Source organism: Zophobas morio, unplaced genomic scaffold (genome assembly GCF_036711695.1).
Source record: "Zophobas morio isolate AGI-343-1 ecotype UQ-CSIRO unplaced genomic scaffold, CSIRO_AGI_Zmor_V1 ptg000006l, whole genome shotgun sequence".
In the NCBI taxonomy this organism is placed as follows: domain Eukaryota; kingdom Metazoa; phylum Arthropoda; class Insecta; order Coleoptera; family Tenebrionidae; genus Zophobas; species Zophobas morio.
This window is the reverse complement of record NW_026972111.1, coordinates 14,253,182-14,272,843: the sequence shown is the minus strand read 5'-3', so window position 1 is coordinate 14,272,843 and position 19,662 is coordinate 14,253,182. Positions and strand designations below refer to the sequence as shown.

Genomic DNA, 19,662 nt, shown 5'->3' with positions numbered 1-19,662 from the left:
CAGATTTGTTGAAAAAACGTACTCCTAATAAGTTGCTATGACCAAAATTGCTCTTATTGTGTCACTCGTAAAAGCCGGCATTAAAATTCTACCAATAACTGTTTAACTATAGCCACTAGATTACATATAGTACCGACATCTGGTCTCCTGGCTGGTCCCAAATTGTGTTGGTTGCACTGAAGTAACTAAATGTCAGAAATATATTTCATGTTTTGGTTGTGTTTTGTGTTGTCTACCCTGACGTAAACAACGTAGCACAAAGAGTTATTAAAACTCAAAACACCATTTTGTTGTTTATTGCAAGTTTGTGTGTTGTGTTGTTCGTGTGAAGATTTGCGTTGAAATCAATAAAAATGCCGTCGTGTTGCACTCAGAATTGCAAAAGTAATTCCCGAAACGGATTTTCCTTGGTTAGAATTCCAGCGAAAAAAGAAGGAAGAACATACAAACTGAATTCACTAACGGTTCCAACATCACAAATATTTCATATTTTTGTGAAGATGGAAAAAATATTTCGAAACAGTTTACATCTTCAGCAGTATTGTACTCGACAGTTTAGAAAAAACAATGTTTTGTACCTGCCGCAATAACATAATTGAAAATATTGTTAAATTATATGTAAGAAGTAGGGTGTATTTTTATGTAAAAAAAACATAACAGAACAATAGTGTACAGATCAAAGTCTATGAATAAAAATACTAGGAGATACATATACTTTTTTTTGTCCCATTTTCTTGGAGAGATTCATATACTACGAAAAAGTTTTTCTCGTTGTATGTGTCAAATTTTAATTTAAAAGAGGCGCCATTTTTCGTCTGGATTTTAAGTTGGCAGCACTAGTGGGACCAGTTAGTGACCCGATGTCGGTACTATATGTAATCTAGTATCTATATGTTTAACTAAAGTCACTAGATAGATAGAATTATCATACTGAATGCCAGGTTTGATCGCCATTTCGTCAACTAGTAGCACACATTGCTTTTCGTGTTCATTGAACTTCAATATCTACAACAAATAAATAATTAATTAGTTACTACCATCCCACTATGCACTAATCTATATACCAAAAACCCAAAAACTATGACTAATACCACACTTTATTTTCTAGAAGAACAAATATATCTTCCAACAGACCTGCTCCAAACTTGATTCCTTGAAGACGTTGTTGTATGGTCCTAATGCTCGGATATGGCAATTTCTGCCGTCGTATCTCTTCATATCCCTTGGCGCCACAAGCTAAATACAATTTCAGTGCTTTTGTCATTGTATCTTCTGACCATAGTTGACCTCTGGCAGTGCCAGTTTGAATAAATTGAATTTGATCCTCGTTTAATGTCCCTTGTAAATTATTGACACAACTTTCCAGTGCCTTTTTATATTTATTGCGCTCCCGTAAAGCTTTTCTCAAAGCGTTACGTAAATTTTCGATCAACGTTTGAGATTCTTCCACTATGTTGGTTTGGTCCAATAACGGGTCCACTTCAAGGAAACAACCAACATTTACATTTTCATTGTTGCTACAGCTTTCAAGTTCAAAAATTTCATTTTCCCTAGCAGTTGTCAAAGGAGTACAGTCGTCCATTGAAACACAAGCACCAACATTTTTATTTAATACATCTGGAACAGCATTCGGCCGCAATAGTTTCCTTCCATCTGCTCGCTTTGCTTCGAATTGTTGTTCAGAAAAATGTAACTAAAAGTAAATATATTTAACATTGTTCAATTACATATTCAAGCTTTAAACAAATTACTTCGCAAATTCTGGAGTTGTCGTTCAAATCGTCCCGGCCTATTAAATTCTCCCACATCTCTCTTCTAGCCCTATTACTAACACCTGCAACAATTTAAATTAGTTGAAAAAACTCAATTGAAAACTCAGTTGTAACCTACCTGTTGGAAGACGAAACAATCGGCTTTTATTTCCACACAAAGGAACACAACAACTTGGCATTTTAAAATAAAAGTTATAAAATACCACAAAAAAACACAAACAACTTTACAAAAAACACGAACAACTTTGCAAAACAGGACTTACGCCACGAGGTGATGCGTTAAAAAGAGTTTCACAATTAACTTTGACGTTTGTCGGTCGCCATATTGTGTCCGAAATACACGTTCTCTCTCTAACACATTGAAACATTCAATTGCGTTACTTTGGTTATCTAGGGACTTTATGTTTAACTAAAGTCACTAGATAGATTAAGTACCGCAATGCTCCTCCATTTTGGGGCAAAAAAGCGGTAAATTTAAATGTTATTTATCTGAAATCTGAATTTTTCAAGGAATGCAAAAATATTTAGCCAAGAGGGCTATATACTTTGGCATATAGTGAAAATAACAGACATCAACATATTATATTATGGGAGGTAAATGCTGAGAAAGTAATTATTTTTTAAACAAACAAAAATTGGAAATTTCCAAAGTTACCAGGTTTTGGGAGAACAAGAATATAAAAAGGGCTGGGAGATACGTAATGCAACTAACAATAAACTAATTATTATTTATTTTTACAAGATTACGCAGGCATTTTAATGACGTAGACAATTTAGCACAAATGCACTAATAAACACAAACGCGATAATTCCTATAAATAAATTGACACACACCGGCAAAAACTATACACGTGCTATACATAAAGTGACCAGACGTCCCGTTTTGAACGGGACTGCCCCTTTATTGGACCACCTGTCCCGTTGTCCCCATATAATGATCTGGAACGCAAAATTGTCCCGTTTTCTAAAACCGCGCATCACCATCAATATTAAAGCAAATTTGTTCCTCCGAGAAATATAAATACGACTAAAAATATAATATTATGTTGCAATTTAATAATTACTGTCACATAAATGGTGCTTTACTTTAATGAAGCTGGTGATTGCTTCTTATTTTTCATAACTACTTATAATACTAAAAATATTTTTAATTTTTGTGAACATAAAATAAAGAAAGAAGATTAAAAAGTTCTGTTTATTTTTATTGTTAACCTTCCCACTGGGGTATGTCATGTTATGTATGTATGGTATATCTATATTCTATATTAGATTTATTTTATTAGTAGTATGTATGGACGTCCCGTTTTGACTTAAAAAAAAATGGTCAGTTTAGCTATACACCACAGAACTCAATTTATGTGACGTAGCAGAGAATGCGTCCTTGAAGCACTTCTACCAGTAAACTTTTAGTAATGTACAAAAGACACTAAAAAGCGCCACCATTTTGGGGCAAAATTGACATATCTCTCTCTAACTCATGGGCCTAATGGATTGCGGTACTTTAAGTGACTTTATGTTTAATTAGTGTCCCTCTACAGGGACACTATGTTTAACCTTTAAGCAGCGTCCTCTTGTGTAGAATTGCTACACTACGTCCTAAAGCATGGGGAACCAAAGTTGACCAACTATCTGTGTCCGGCTGTCTGGTATCACACCATCGCTACTAAAATGGTGGTTCTCCGATTTAGTTGTAGAACACGGTTTTCCTGAAGTTGTTTAACTCAATTGCGAATATTGTAGGCTTATAAATGGTATCACAAAAAGCTGATATTTCTCCTATTCCTATCTCAGAACGCAAACCATTGGAACACTTCCTTAAAATTCATGAGTGCGTCCATTTAAAGTGGTATAAACTTGGTCAAGAATATTATCCTTTTTTTTAACTGCACACTAGACAACTATTTTTCTAAGTACCTAGGTACATCTAAAGAGTAAAACACTGCCATGTAGGCGACTTAAACTTTGATTTTAAATACAAACTCTAAAATGAATTTACTTTATTAGACATTTGGGCGAGTAGGATACAGTTTTTACATTGCAACATTTGCCATAAATTTAGGCCGTGACCCTTTGATATGCATGCATCAGAAAATTTTTCAAAATTTAAATTTATCGTCATATTTATGTCAACAACACAATTCTTGTCAGTGGTTGTCCAATTTTTTATAACAAATTCAAATTTCTTCCTCGAACTACATTCACGTTATTTAACTGTGTTTAAAAGAACGTTTCTGATGTATCTACCATAACTCTTTTATAAGGCACTGTTTATTCAAACTTGTAGGGTTATTTTTGTTTGCAGAAGATGCTCTCACAATTTCGATACATAGGATACATTTGTTTCTTCTTGACAAGAGCATTTTATACTTGAAGATAATTAGGTACAGACGCGTGAGCCCTGGGCCCTTGGAGATTCGACCTGAAATAGCGGCTTGCTGAAGAACTGGTGAATTTTTCATAAATTTTTTTCTCCACCTTGTCTAAATGACGTTGCAAACGATAAATGAAAGAGGAGAATACAAATAGCATAAGTTCTTGAATAGTCCACATTTGCAAAAGAAGTCACAAAATAAACAAATCAAGGAGACAAAGGTACAAAAGTGGCAAAAGTGCAAAGGAGAGAAACCGAGAGTTTTCCCCGTTTAATAATGGCATTAATAAAGTGTTGATCAAACAAAAAATAGCAGGCGCAACTGCAACATCAAAGGCGTTCGTGTTGCCATTACCGACAAAAGAATATTGCCGAGCGGGAGCGTTTCAATTCAACACTGAAACATGTGTTTTAAACGCACTTTATAAAGGTTGTAAAACAATCATTACCCGTTTGATGTGAGTGCGGTGACAGAAATTATTGTCCTCGCGAGCGTTCCGCGATTTATAATTTTGTAAATTTGAATGGCTGTCGTCGACGCGCCCGCAGTTTCGAATTTCCGGCGACGGCCGTCCATTGTTCATGTTCGGTCGGTAAACTGAGCCGTTCGGCCGGTAAATCACCCACATAATCATCGACACACCCATCTATAATTACATGACTGACTCATCACATCGCAGATTAGATGGATGCTTGCGAACGACAAATATCCATCGAGCACAAAACAAAACAAAACGCGGCCGTCAATTATCCAAAGACAACACAAGGTGTAACCTGATACTCGCTGTGAGGTTTCCGGCGAGACCAGCGGCGGCGCGCAAACACGAGAAGCGGAATGTTGTTCGCCAAACAACATTCGTTTTTTTTTCTCTTTCCCTCTACAACACAGAAACATTTACATAAATACAGGGTGTTTTTGAAAGGTATGCAAAAAAATCTAAGAAATCTGACCATCTCGGAAAACCATATACTTACAATTTTTTTTATTGTACAGCACAAAATACATATCTCATATGTAACTCTCTTTATATTTTATTTTTCTAAAATGTACAAACATAGCTACCCCGTATGTGGTTAATTTTGACTTTCACTATAATTCTATTTGTCAATTTTGAGCTCCGATAAGCTTTTAGTCTTCGCGAAAACATGAGGATACACGAACGATGAAAAGGTTGATATTATTATTATTATTATTATTATTAAATTCTGCGGTCGGGCAGAGACCGAAGTCTGTTATGCCCGCGCTCGCGAGTAGTGAACTTTTACGATTACAAATCGCCTAATAACTTGGCCTATGCATTATGTTCGTCGTACCGCTTTTTGAAGACAAGGAGGGATTGACTTGTAACGATATCGTCAGGGAGAGGGTTCCAATGATTAACAACTCTGTTGGTGAGAAATGTTCGTCGAGCAGTGGAAGTGCACCTTTCCTTAATTAATTTGAAAGAATGTCCTCGTGTTATTTGATTTGAGTTTAAAACAAATAGGTGACAAATGGGTGATGATGGATTGTTTACAGCCTGACAAGTTGTGATCAGGTCGCCCCTAATGCGCCGCTCAGATAGAGTTGTTAGTCGCATTAGTGAGAGCCGTTCATGGTATTGCGGTCTAATTCTACCGAAAGGGATTCTGGTCGCCCTGCGCTGTAGAGACTCCAACTGGTCAATATCTCGCTGCAAAACAGGTGCCCAGACGGAGTTGGCAAACTCCAAGATAGGTCTCACGTAGATCCTATACAATTTGGAGAGAGCTAAAGGACTAATCTTGCAAAAAGTTTTCCGTAACAAATAGAGCAACGTGATGGGACCAGGTTAGACCAGAATCGATAATGATCCCCAAATCTCGGCAGCAAGACAATTGAGTTAACTGCTTGCCATCAAGATTATACCTGTGCTTACGATTATTTTTCCCAATATGGAGGACATTGCATTTGTCGTTATTAAGCGGGAGCAACCAGTCACCGGACCAATTGCGGATTGTGAAAAGATCTTCCTGCAGCAATAGGTTATTGGAACTTTTATTAAATAATTTTATGTCGTCCGCGTACATTGCGAATGGTGACGTTATTATGTTTCCCAGATCAACAGTGTATACAATAAAAAGAAGTGGACCCAGGACAGAACCCTGAGGCACTCCACTTAACACTTCAACAGATCGGCTAAGAGAGTCTCCAACTTTGACGCGAAAAGTGCGATCGCTAAGGTAGGCCTCTAACCATTTCAAGAGAACACCTGACACCCCAACATGTCTCAATTTATGCAGTAAACGTCGTTTTGGAACCCTTTCGAAGGCTTTAGAAAAGTCCAAATATATAGCATCTAGTGTGTTACCGCGTTCTATCTCACTAGTCCATTGTGATAAACAACTGAGCAAATTAGACTGAATGGATCTGCCAGGCAGAAAACCATGCTGCTTTTTAGGGATCTGTCGGTGATTCATTAGGAATTGGATCAGTTGATCATACATTATCGACTCCATGACCTTGATTACCACTGAAGTTAGACTGATAGGCCTGTAGTTATTCGAGTCAAATTTGTCTCCTTTTTTGAATATTGGGCGAACTATGCCAGTCCGCCAGTCAGGAGGGAGGATACCGGAATTAAAAGATCTGGTCATAAGTATGGAGAGAGCTTCACACAAAGTATCAGCGCACATGTGTAATATTTTCGCAATGATGAGGTCAGGACCGGGAGACTTTGACACTTTAAGCTGTTTTAATTTCTCGCAAACGAGATTTGGAGTAAATATGATTTCAACAAATGGAATTGGATTAGGAGAACCAGATACTTTAGGTAAGTGACCTGGTGGTTCCACTGTGAAAACACTAGAAAAGGTAGTGGCAAACATATCGGCTACGTGTTCGTTATTGTCTAAGATCTCTCCTGAAGGGTTTTTGAGCTGAGGAGTAGCCACAGGACCCGATAGCTTAGTTCGTATGTACTTATATAACATCTTTGCATCTTTTGCTTCCGCGATGTTTTTTTCGCACACACATCTGGCTTTTCTGATATCGGACGATAGCTTATTCGAGAACGCTCTGTGAAATCTATAGTCAACATTAGAGCCGGATCGTTTGTGAGCGCGCCACAAAGCTCGTTTCCTATTAATTTGAGAGAGAAGCTTGCTGGTGATCCAAGGCTTTTTATGCGAATGTTTCACAGTGACGAACTTGGTGTGGCACCCGACTACATATTGAAGAGAATTTTTGAAAATGTTCCAATTGTTGACAACCGATGGCTTTGAGAGTAATGATGTCCAATCTGTTCCCAACAAGTTCTGGTTTATTGCCTCATAATCTGTAACTGTCCTTATATCTAAAACAGTCCTCTTCCGAGGTAACTGACAGATTTGCAGGTCAACAGTCAGAATCAGGTGGTCAGACTTACCTATTGGCGGGAGATATTCAAGATTTGTAAGAACGATCATCGGAACAGATAATTAGATCGAGAGTAGATGGATTTTGGTTTACTCTGTATCTTGTAGGCTGTGTCACCAGCTGGTTTAGGTGACTATTTGTCAAAAGGTCAACAAGAAATTGCGAAGAGGGTTTATAACAGCAGCTGGGATCAATGGGCCAAGGTATATCCGGCATGTTGAAGTCACCAAACACAAACACCTTGTCGTGGGAGTCCGACAAATTTAGAGATTAGGTCTGTTAGTATTTTATCGTTCTGAATAGGATGAGGGTCTGTAGACACATCCCAGAAGAAAAGTGGTAGTTTTGTCAGATAGTTCTAGAAACAAGGTCTCAATACCAGGAGTCACAGTGGCAATGCTATTAACACGAAATGTGGAAAACAAATGGTCAGCTATATATATGCATACACCACCTCCCCTACTCGCAATTCGGTCTTTACGATAAAGTCAAAGAGACCATTCCGTCCGGTATCAGAGAAGTCAGCCACGTTTCGGTAAGTAACATTATTGTAAGTTTGTCCCTTTGCACATAAGCACATAGATCGTTATACTTGATGATGATCTTGATTTTTGGAGAATGCGGAAAAAATGCCGTTCTCGACGAAAGAAGATATCCCGATAGCCGACATCCATCCGACCAAATCTTTAGATGTTTAGAAAAAACGTTAAGACAAAATTGGCCGAAAGAAACAAGAAATAGAGGACTTACCGCTACTGGTGTCGAAAATGAAATTCGTGTAATTGAAGCCGTAGACAATGACCCGCATGTGAGCCAAAGATTCATAGCACGACATGTAGGAATATCTCGATCTTCCGTTTTAAAAATTTTGAGAGCGAATAATTTCCACCCTTACCATGTGACATAAGTACAAGATCTAAAAGAAGAAGACTTACCCAGAAGAATACAATTTTACAATTTTATGTAACATCAACTAGAGTTGGACAACAATTTTTTATTCAGGTTTTGTTCAGCGATGAAGTAAAATTTGGAAATAACGGGGTTGTTAATCGGTACAACTGTCACTATTACTCCCAAAATAACCCATACTGGATCAGAACAGCTATTTTCAAAATGCTTATTACATAAATGCGTGGGCTGAAATTATTGCAGATTACGTATTTGATCCATACTTCTTCGAAGGCAACTTAACAAGACACAGGTATCGACAATTTTTGGAAAATCATTTTCCGGGATTATTAGAAAATGTTTCTCACAACCTCCGACAAGAGCTGTGGTTTCAGCAGGGCGGGGCACCACTTCATTATCACAGAGTCGTTTGCAAATAAGTGGATTGGCAGAGGCAGTGTGAATGAATGGCCCCCTCGTAGTCCCGACTTCACATCTTTAGATTTCTTCCTCTGAGGGGTTGTAAAAAAACAAGTTTACCAAAGTCCTATTCGTAATTGTGAAGATTTAAAAACCAGAATTAGAAATGGATGTGCTGCAATACCTTCTGAAACACTTGGTGCGTCCGGTTGTCTTGCTTAAATCGCATTGAAATGTGTGTTGCGTAGGAAGGAAGGCATATTGAACAGTACTTACGCTATTTAAATTTATTTAATTGCTCAATTTATTTATTACATTTCTTTGAATTAATATTTTGGTGTTTTTTTAATATTGGAACGAAGTTCCTTACGGCAGGCTTGGAGGAGATAGGAATTTTGCTGCACGACCGAACTGAATCAAATGTGATCCTAAAACCGTAACGAAAACTCCGTGGAATAAAACCGTTAATGATACGTGCGCAGGCGCGACCAGAGGTGGTGCGAGCCGCACTTCAGACGGCGGCCGCCTTACAAGTGTAGGTAAGCAGAGAAAAAATGTTGTGCCTCGGTGGGATTCGATCCCACGTCTCCTTGCTCTCCGGGCAGGTATGCTGACCACTACACCACGAAACGACTTATTTATTCTCTGCTTACCGACGTGTTATTGTGCCGCCACACAAGGTTGAAGGTCCGCACACGTGCAGCTGCCTTACAAAGACACCGCCAACACGTGGAGACCGCACCGACAAAATATAAAAAATGTCCTAAATACTTTTCGTTCTCTCATCCCTTCTCTCTCTATTACCACTCCACCCCGCCAATGCATAGTATATACTCATGAATTCATGGACAAGCACGTGGCGAATACGCACATTATAGATACATTTTACTCGTGAGTAGCCACGTTTATTTTCATACAATTTCAAATCGTCAAAACAATAATAAATATAGTAACAATGGCAAAGCAGAGTATCAAAAAGCGTATAGGGAACGCGAAAAAGCTAAAAAAAAATGAAAATAAGCAAGAAAGTTACCATATAAAGCAAAGATATCCTCTAAACTAGTGACAATATTTAAAAAGTTTATTGATTATTTTTTTAAATAATTAAAACAAATTCTCCCTTCAATTCCAAACATTTAAATATATATATATTTTGATAATTCTACCTATTTTACGTAATTTATTATTTCCTAAAATACTGAATTTCCTAAATATTTTCCTGTACTTAAATAAAAACTAATCAGCAAAATTTAAGAGAAAAATCAAGAAAACCTACATAAAATTGAGCACGTTTTTTTTTGCAAATTGTGTCGATTCTACATTAGCCGAAGGAACTTCGTTCCTACCTGGTGTCCCACGACACCACATTTCTTTTTTTTCATTTGTGAAATTTTGATTGACGTCTTGCAGAAACAGTGACAACTAGTAAGGATTGAAACTTAGTCAGGGTCCAGTTATTATAATACTCACCGTGTATAAATCTCACAAACAAAATTTACGCCCGTGCACACTTTTTATGCGCCATTGACAAATATTAATTAGGTGTAATGTGTGCATAATTAATTGATTCCTAACAACTGGCTAAGGTAATGGTCGACAGTACATACATCGACAGTGAGAAGTAAAAATTCAAAATTTATTTCTTGCCTGTTAAGTTCTTTAGAAGAGAGATTAGCAAAGAAAACAGAGGTGTATTACTTAGGACTCAAGCAGAATCTTTGACTATTGCATAATATGCATTACCATGTGACACTGTGGGTTTTAAAGGACGAGGAATAATTTATCTAACAATTTCTAAAATGTAGGTAGTTAAGACGCAGACTAATAAGTGGAACAGAGTTTCTCGGGGGAATCGGCGTATGGGGTAGGCATCTGAGAAAAACCGTTTTTATCAAAATTCAGTGAAAGATCAGTTATGAAAGTCCCTAATAAAGATAAAGAAGTTTATTGTGGTATTGTTTTTTATGGAGTTAAATGAATAAGATCTTTATTGTTGGCTATATACTCTATTTAATTCTATTTTCTAGTAAGTTAAAAATTTGTAAATAGCACGACTTAAAAAAAGGTTTTTTTTATTTTTCAAAAAACAGTTAAAAGTCGTAAGGCAAAACTGACGTTGTCGACTACAAGAAGTGTTCGAAATGACGTCCCTCGTTTCTAATGCAGGCTTCCTCACACCGACTCAGTGATTGCTGCGTCCTAAAGATCATATCAGGATTAGCTCTAATGTTTGTTGCAACTTTCTCAATGCGATTTCTTAGCTACTCAGCTGTGTCCAACGGGGTCTGATATACCAACTGCTTCATGTACCCCCACAAATAGAAATCGCAGGGATTGAGGTCGAGAGACCGAGGAGGGAGGCCATAAGACTGGCTCATTTCTGGTTATCCACGTCTTGGGAAGATCTAGTTAAACCACGCACACACTTCACGGGTATAACGAGCAGGAGCCATCGTGGTACATCCTCTAAAAGGTTGTCTAGCGGATGTTAATCGGGGCGGTAAAATGTGTGCACCTATATTAGGTGGTTTCCAACCATACCTGCTCAAACTGCGTTGCTTGAACTGCTTGGGGATTTTCTCTGGTAAATAATAATAATAGTTTATTGTCCAACAGATTACTCTAATAACAGGACAAATATCTACATAATTACTTACATATTATAACCAACACAAGAATAATGAAAAATAACAAAAACAAATCCAAGTATAAACTAATTAGAAATTTTATCGTTTATAAATTAATGTTGGTAGGAGTTCCTGCGTTGTCGACGTTTTCTCTAACGTAAAGTTCAATTCGTGATTTTGTTGTGACTTGTTTTGAATGATGTGACAGTTTTTGGTACGTAAATGCAAGATAAAACAAAACAAACTCCGAATTATTCTGTTAAGGAAAAAATTACATTTTGGGCATAGTTGAAAGGTAAGTATAATCTCGTTCAACGGTTTTACATGTAATGGTGAGGTCAGCTTAGGTCAGGTCAAGTTAGGTCAGGAGAGGAGTTACGTAAAACCGGAAGCCAACTAAAAGTAGGCAGAGCTCCAGGACCGGAGGGACTTACTTCGAGTGTCGTTAAAACAGTGGTGGAGGAAGTACCGTGCATACTGGTACAAATGTTCAATGACCTACTAAAGGTGCAAAGATTCCCGACAGACTGGAAAATAGCTAAAGTGGTCCTGATACCGAAATCAGGGACACCAATTTTATTGATTGTGCGTCAGCATATGGCCGATCCGCTTGTTAAGTTGCCTGGGTAAATTTTATGAGTCGCTAATAAGGAACAGAGTAAATGAAGAACTCGAAGGAGATGGGGCAAAGGGTCTGGCGCTTAACCAATTTGGTTTCGGCTAAGGACGTTCGACTTTACAAGCCGTCCAACATGTGATCTCGATACGTTCACGACAAACAATAAGAAAAAATGGGCCGCTTTTCTAACCCTAAATGTTAAAAATGCGTTTAACACAGCAACATGGAGTCTAATAGTTCATAAGTTACGAAAGAGAGGTATACGGGAATACTTAGTGAATTTGATAGCAGATTATCTGAACGATCGAGTGATATTTATAAAAGAAATGAATACATCAAAGTGGAAGGCGGCGTTCCTCAGGGGTCGGTACTAGGACCGCTCCTGTTGAATATTCTGTACGACGACATTCTCTCCATGGAATTGGCGGACGGAATAACGAGCGCTGCGTTTGCTGACGATCTTATGCTGGTAGCCGTTGCAGACGAGGTAGACGAATTAAATTTCATTGTGTGTGAATCGCTCAGGCGAACAAATGTAGCGATGAATAAAAATAGACTAACGATCGAGAGGAACAAGACAGAAGTCGTAGTACTTAAGGGACCCCGAAATATATCCGGTGTAAGTTTTAGTTTTGAAGAGGAGCATCAAGTAGTAGGCATATCCAAAACAATCAGATATTTGGGTACCATGATAAGTAAGAATGCAAGATTCGGGGAACATATAAAGACTGCCATAACCAAGTGTGTGCACGGTTAAAAGGTTCCGTGATACGCTGGCGAGTTGTTATACGAGTTAAAGTGCTTACAGAACGGTATCGGCAGAAGCAACGAGGTGATGGCTGCAACACTACCGATTGACCTAATGGCGAAACAAGAAGATCGTAACGTGGACAAGGCGATAGCGGTAACGAGGAAACAACAGCACTAAGAGCGCAAGAATGCATGAAGGCCCGCGAAGATATCATAGATGGGATGAGGGGCAAAAGAAGGATCAATGGACAAAAAAGCTAATACCGGTTTTAGAAGAGTGGATAGACTATTCACATAGAAGTACAGAGTACTGCTTGACGCAGTTCCTAACTGGTCATGGGTCGTTCCGTTGCTACACCAAACGAATTGGAAAAAGCTAGGACGATGAGTGTATACATATATTGCGGCCAGACAGATGATGCCGAGCATATGGTGCTGTGGTGCCCAAGATGGGTGGAACAGAGAAGGTTTCTTGAAATACAGATTGGTGAGATGCTAGAAGTGAGCAATATCATTCAGATCATGGTAGGCGATACCAATCGATGGAAATGTGAGCATGATTTTATCAAGAAGGTGCTCCGTTGTAAAGAAGAAGATGAGAGAAGATGGCTATCACGACAATGATAAAGGAAAGACCAACTACCGCGCCGATAGAGATGCCAGTTCCCTGGTTTCCTAAGCTCCATGACGGATTTGCCCTGTCAGAAAAAAAAAAGTCAGGAGAGTCACATTAAATATTTACTTAACTGAACTGCTGTGTTTTCATGATTAAAAATGTGCAATTCTGGATGTTCATCAACATTTTGATCTTCACCTTTAAAAAAATGCATCCCTTTCTAAAATGCATATGTTATGTAGCATTGCACAAGCGACAGTAATATGGAGAATTGTGAAGTTTCATATTTAATCCTCTTGACAAACAAAGAAAACGTCGCTGCAGCACTGGAAAACACCTTTTAATACAATTTCTACTGGCATTGTGAACCGCATTGTACGATTTCTTGGATTCCGTAATGGTGTCAGTAAATAACTTCGACATGAGTAACCATTATCACCTAATACAAAGTCTGTTCCATATATACGCGAGCAGTTAAATTAGCAGGGGTGAGTCACTGAAACAGGTGCTGTCGTGAATGGAAACCAGCCAATAAGCAGTAATGTTTATTATGATAAAAAAAATCCCTGAACATAGATTGAGAAGTATCCTTTGCGTTTCCGAAATCGTTCGGCTTAATCACCTGCTGGAGAGAGTATTTTGACGTGAGTGCAATCAGCAGCTATTATTTTTGAAAACCCACGAATGTTGTGAAATCCAGACTTAATTGAACGTTAATGTAACGAGGTTTTGAGGCCGCTATCACATTACATACTTTGGTAATGATTCTACTGTTCGAAGATTTATGAATGCCAATATTGTCCCCGAGCACTTGTTGAAAAGATGCCAGAAACCGTAATGCAACAAGGAGTTGCAGTTTTACAGAAATAGAGTGATTTCTTTTTGTTGCAGGTTCTAGATGATGACCGATCAGACTGCAACTCGTTGGGGTTTTTTTGGTTGATCCTTTACTTGTTCTTAAAATCCACTCAAACATACAACAAATCGATCCTTATGAACGAAAAACCGTCTTTGCTGCTTGCAGTTTCACTTTTTCATCGCTCTTTTCACTCAGTCAAGACAGATTAGATATTGACATCTTCTATGATTTGCATGTTAATCAAAAGTTATATATTATATGTATAAATCGTTCCGAGAACAGTATTTGAAATGTTTTATGAGCAAATATTCAAACCTTAAGAACTACTAATTAACTCGGTAAAGTTTTAAAACAGTTTTTTAAAATTGCGTTTAAAGCCGAAAATATCAGTTCTGTTACAGGTTATTATAACCTTGCTTAAACATTCAGTTTATATTAGAGAAAGAAAGTTTTACGCAAACAAAACTGCGAGGTCTTCATGACGGCCTTCTATCCAACAAACACACAACCCGCTTTTTAAAATATTTTAATTTTCAGCATTACGATACGGCCTGCAACTTGTGTCGTCTTTTTTAACCGCAAAGCCCGAACCCGAATATACATTGTCATTCACGACTATGCTCACAATTAATTTTACCTCAAGGGTCCCACGGGACACGTCACTAACCGCCGCTGCACATCGACACTGGCAGTTTGTGCAACAAATCCCACAGCAGGATCAGGGACGTCATCGTCATGTAGGGAGATGCACATGCATAAAATCTCCCTCGAGATGTACATGTAGTATTTGGGAAAGGGATTATGTGATTCGCCGTTGTTTTGAATTGTGGCTTCGCGATTTACACCAATGATAGTTTGTTAGTTTGTGTCGACTTAGAGGACACTTGGTTGCATATTAAAACGGGCACGTTCCCGGGGGATTCGTCTCGACTGTGTAACGACCTACCTGGACTTGATAAATAGCGTTAAACTGCATAATTTTAGAAGGGGTTAGAGGCTGATTCCGACAATTTAGCACGTCTGCCTGTATCCAAGGAAGTTTGTAATTATTGTGTAGATACATAATTTCGTGGTAAGATTGCTATATGTTAGACCCTCTTCACACTCAAACTAATTGGTGATATTAAGGAATGTAGACAGTTAGTATATTTATAAATTGTTTGCTTTAGGGAATTTTGCCTATGCTGACAGGCACATTCTGTAGGATTATCCACACACACAGTATATCCAGGTGTTGTACCAAACATGTGAAAAAATTTGTTAACTGCAGTTTCACCTAAAATTAAATAAGGGATAAACAATATGATAAAAAGTGTTTCACACTCCACAGCTCATTATTTAATAATTAAAGAGCGGATTTTACTTACTCAGCGATTCCAATTTTCTTTAAAATTTGCGTAACAAATTAGATATTCTCCTAAATTTTTGGTAGAAAAATGTTTCCTTTTATCTGTTAGAACATTTTGATATCTAGAGAAAGATTTCTCAACATCACACGATGTTAAAAGTGAATATTTAAAATTAGAAATTTTATTGGATTTCATTTTTAAATCTTTTTCTACGTTTTCGCCTTGTGATATTTTGCTGACAAGTTTAAGCTCTTGATATTTGGTATTTTTTTGTAAAGGATCTTGCAACTTTTTAAATGCCATGTCTCCGGGGTATCTTACAATCGTTTATACAATTGCTCTAGTATATCCACCGACTGACTTAAGGTCAGCCCAATGATCTCTAATCTATTTACACTTATTCTTAAGACGGTAATTTAGAATTACACAACACAATTATGAACAGCAATAACAAACCTTTTTTATATTGCCGTTTCAATCCAGGAACAGGTTCTGGAGGTAATGGACAATCCGGTAAGGCTTCCCGGAAGGCTTGGAGCCTCAAATGAGTTTTAAGAAATAGTTTTTTTACGTTGGAAATTAAACCATTATATAATATATACGATAAATCTTTGCAAATACAAATAGATTGATGCAAACGAGGAAACTTCATTTTTGTATTCTGCAACTATGCATTCCCTACTACAATTAATTGTTTCTCCGAAAGTGCCGTTCCGACGCCAACGCTAAATAGATATGTGTCCGTTTTACCGAATTGTGAACGCTAAAATCAGCAGTGTTTACAGAACTTGAAAATTTCAGTCCATTACGTGAAGCACTCAGTTTAAGTAACTGAAAACAAGATTTTATTGTCAACTGAGTTACTGTTTACACATCTACACTTTGAAAAGCACTTCATCAAAAATTAACCAACACCGTAATGAAGTATAAATTCTGCTTAATATCAAGGGAACAGCAATAGTGCAGTTAAGCGTAAGACAAACGGAAACACATTCAAATAAATCAACTGACATTTCTGCGTAACATGGATGCATTTTACAACTAAATATTATTCAAACTGTGTCAAATATCAATAACCTAAGCGCCATCTTGTTGAAACAAAATTTAGGTGTCAAGTATATTTCGATCTCCATCTCCATCATCCGGAAAAATGTTTGTAAAAACAATATATATTGTCTTACTTGTTAGTATTTTTAGAAAAGTAATGAGTTATTGAAATAAAAAATTGCATAACTTTAAACACACCCACCCACAACATTGAAAAAATTTGTACGAACGATTTCTAAAATTAAATGTAAATATGTTAGAACTTTCAAGAGAGTATTTGTCTTCTTAGCAATCTTCAGATAGTGGTCGAATTTATCTATAAAAAATTTAGAACACAATTTTGCTGCTTCCCATACATTTTATTGAAAGTGCTACATAATAAAAACAAATTTAAATGTAATAAAAATTATATGTCTGGGAAAACGGGCAAATAACGTTAGACTATCATAAAATTCAAAACGCTTCAAATAATTTATTAATTTTATTTAAATTTTATTCTTTTAAATTCACGAAAGTAGTTGGACTGTTAGCACAGTGTAAATTATTACTTTAAGCATGTTTTTACGGAAAAAAATTTTTTTGTTAAGACACTAAATGGAACGTATTTTTAGAAGGGCCCGTTTCTCCAACGTATTTAATTAGGTGGTCGAATTGAAAAAGATAGGAGTGTTCATTCGGTCAAGGAGCGGGAATTTCGCATAAACTCTAATTTCTTATGAATTTTAAATATTAAATGTCTACTTTTCGTATAGCTGCTCTTAAACTGGTTTTAATTAACGTTTGATATAATATTTACGAGGGATTATTCTTCATCGTTTTTACGGTTAGGTAAGGTAGGTAATTTTTAATTATGCCGCGTGGGTGTAAAAAAAGTGGAAAAGGGAAGGTGGGGGAGGACGAAGTATTTAAGGTCTAATGTAAAATGAAACGGAGGTTTTCAAGGGAGAATAAAAATAATTAACAGTAAAATAATCTTTGAAATTTGTTTTTCATTGAAAATACTGAAACTGCAAATTGATAGTAGTGACCTAACTTTCTAATTCTTTTGTTAATTTATGCTAAAAGAAAAAATTTTGTATGTAATTTGGATTGTAATTAATCAATAATCATCATGGTACTAGTCATCAAGATTAGCAGACGAGGCGTAGGCCGATACTTTTGTCTATACATTTCTTAGGTATAAGTCGAGCATGAAACAAGAAGAATTGAAGAGTTTTCGCATAGGAAACGTAGTCCATGATGATATTTCAGTTACATATTTGAAACGTCGGAAAAAGCAGAACTTTAAAATTTATTAATTAACAGAAAGAAAATGATAAAATTATTATTCTTCTATTATTGAACGCAAATTTTTTTAAACTGTTACATAGAAGTGATAGGCGGCACGCTTCCATGACGTAGCTCGGCCTTATAATAATTTATAGAAACTGCTTAAATATGATGACGCCATTACAATTTTTTAAATAAAAACTCACTTAAACATTTTGTTTTGATTCATTAAACGTACGAAACACATACAGCTTTGAATTTGTTTTATCGAACAGTTCTCCTCGGATCATATTTTGGCATTTTTTACTTAAAAAATAAAATCCATGACACAATTTGCGACATCAACGTAATGTTGTACTATCTATTTTATAGATTTTTTTTGAAGCATCAGGTTTCAAAATTCTATTTTTTCAAATAACTGGTATATTCAGGGCAGTGGAATAAATAATATGAGACTCCACAATTTTTTAATTTTAACTCATATCAAATATGGTATCATTGGAAATATTAAAGGTGTAGGTTCCTTTGCAATCTTAAACTTGACAACAAGTATCCAGTCCGAGAAAATAGTCTTCACTACTTTTCAATTGCTCTGTATTTAACCCACCTAAAAATTCAAGGGTGATGTAATCTTAATTAAAACTATACTAATTTTGAAACTGCCAAAACCGAATGTTGTCATATTTTACAAACATTTTAAGGTTATTGGAAGCATCATAAAGCGTTTATGAAAATTTGTCCACCATTTCACAATTTTAGTCTCCAAATTTATGAGTGTTTTTGGGAAAAAAAAGTGAGCCTGGTTAATTAATTAATCAATCAGTCCGCTCTTCTGCGTTGAGTAGACAAAATCAATCAAATTTACTCGCTGACGGTTGTAATCTGAACGCGCTAATAGTCGAATTCTTTCAAAGTATAAACATAAACAATTGAAGTTAAGTTATGTACTGGGAAATTGACAATATCTACATTTTTCCGTTGGTTATCTACTTAAAATATATTTCATATTGTCCATGCTTCTGCTGACCGTGCTCTATTTGAATTTGCTCCCCTACGGGACAAGGGAGTATTAATTACACAATTGGTTTTTGCTTTATATAGATTACCTTAAAACGAAAATCGCTAAATCAAATTTTATGATTTTTTAAAGAAGCGGCATTTGTCGGACTGTGCTTCAAATGTGAGGAAAGTTCTGTCGAAATAATCTTCGATCTTCGCCAATTTTTTTCAGTTAACTGAATTTTACAGTGGGAAAGTTAAAGTAAGGCAACTAGTAGATTTAAATTCAAAAATTGGTCCAAGTTTATTTAAACAGAACTTCCCTGGGCCCTGAAGCACAGTACAACATATACAGCTTTTTCGAAGAATTATAAATAAAAATAAAGATACGTGTGTAGTGTTAAAGTAAAGGTAAATAAGCGTGCTATGCGTATATTTCAAGTGAATTTGTCCATTGGAAAATTCTGCGATGACGTCATCAAACTTTTAGTAAACACAGTTTGAATAGGTGCGATGTAACACTAAAAATAACGTAATACTATATTTCCAAAATTTTAGGAATGTAGGGTGTACCGTTTTTGATTTGATCAATAAAATAGACCACCTCATGCATGAATTATTTTGAGTCACGGTATATAAGCAGTTCTAGCCAAGGTGTCATTAACAACAACAATACGTATCGAAATATCAGATACAACAG

At 36.5% G+C, this 19,662-nt stretch overlaps 1 protein-coding gene and 1 long non-coding RNA gene across 3 annotated transcripts in view; both read right to left on the bottom strand.

The window, feature by feature from the left end:
• Positions 1 to 19,662, bottom strand: part of Stg1 (stargazin-like protein) — an 810,143-nt gene that overhangs the window by 368,707 nt on the left and 421,774 nt on the right. The gene's annotated exons all lie outside the window — the stretch shown is intronic.
• On the bottom strand, positions 1,634 to 1,970 carry LOC135123129 (uncharacterized). The gene is made up of 3 exons (XR_010279551.1): positions 1,891 to 1,970; positions 1,752 to 1,834; positions 1,634 to 1,693 (listed from the first exon to the last, which is right to left on the bottom strand). It is a non-coding gene; the product is annotated as an uncharacterized LOC135123129 (long non-coding RNA).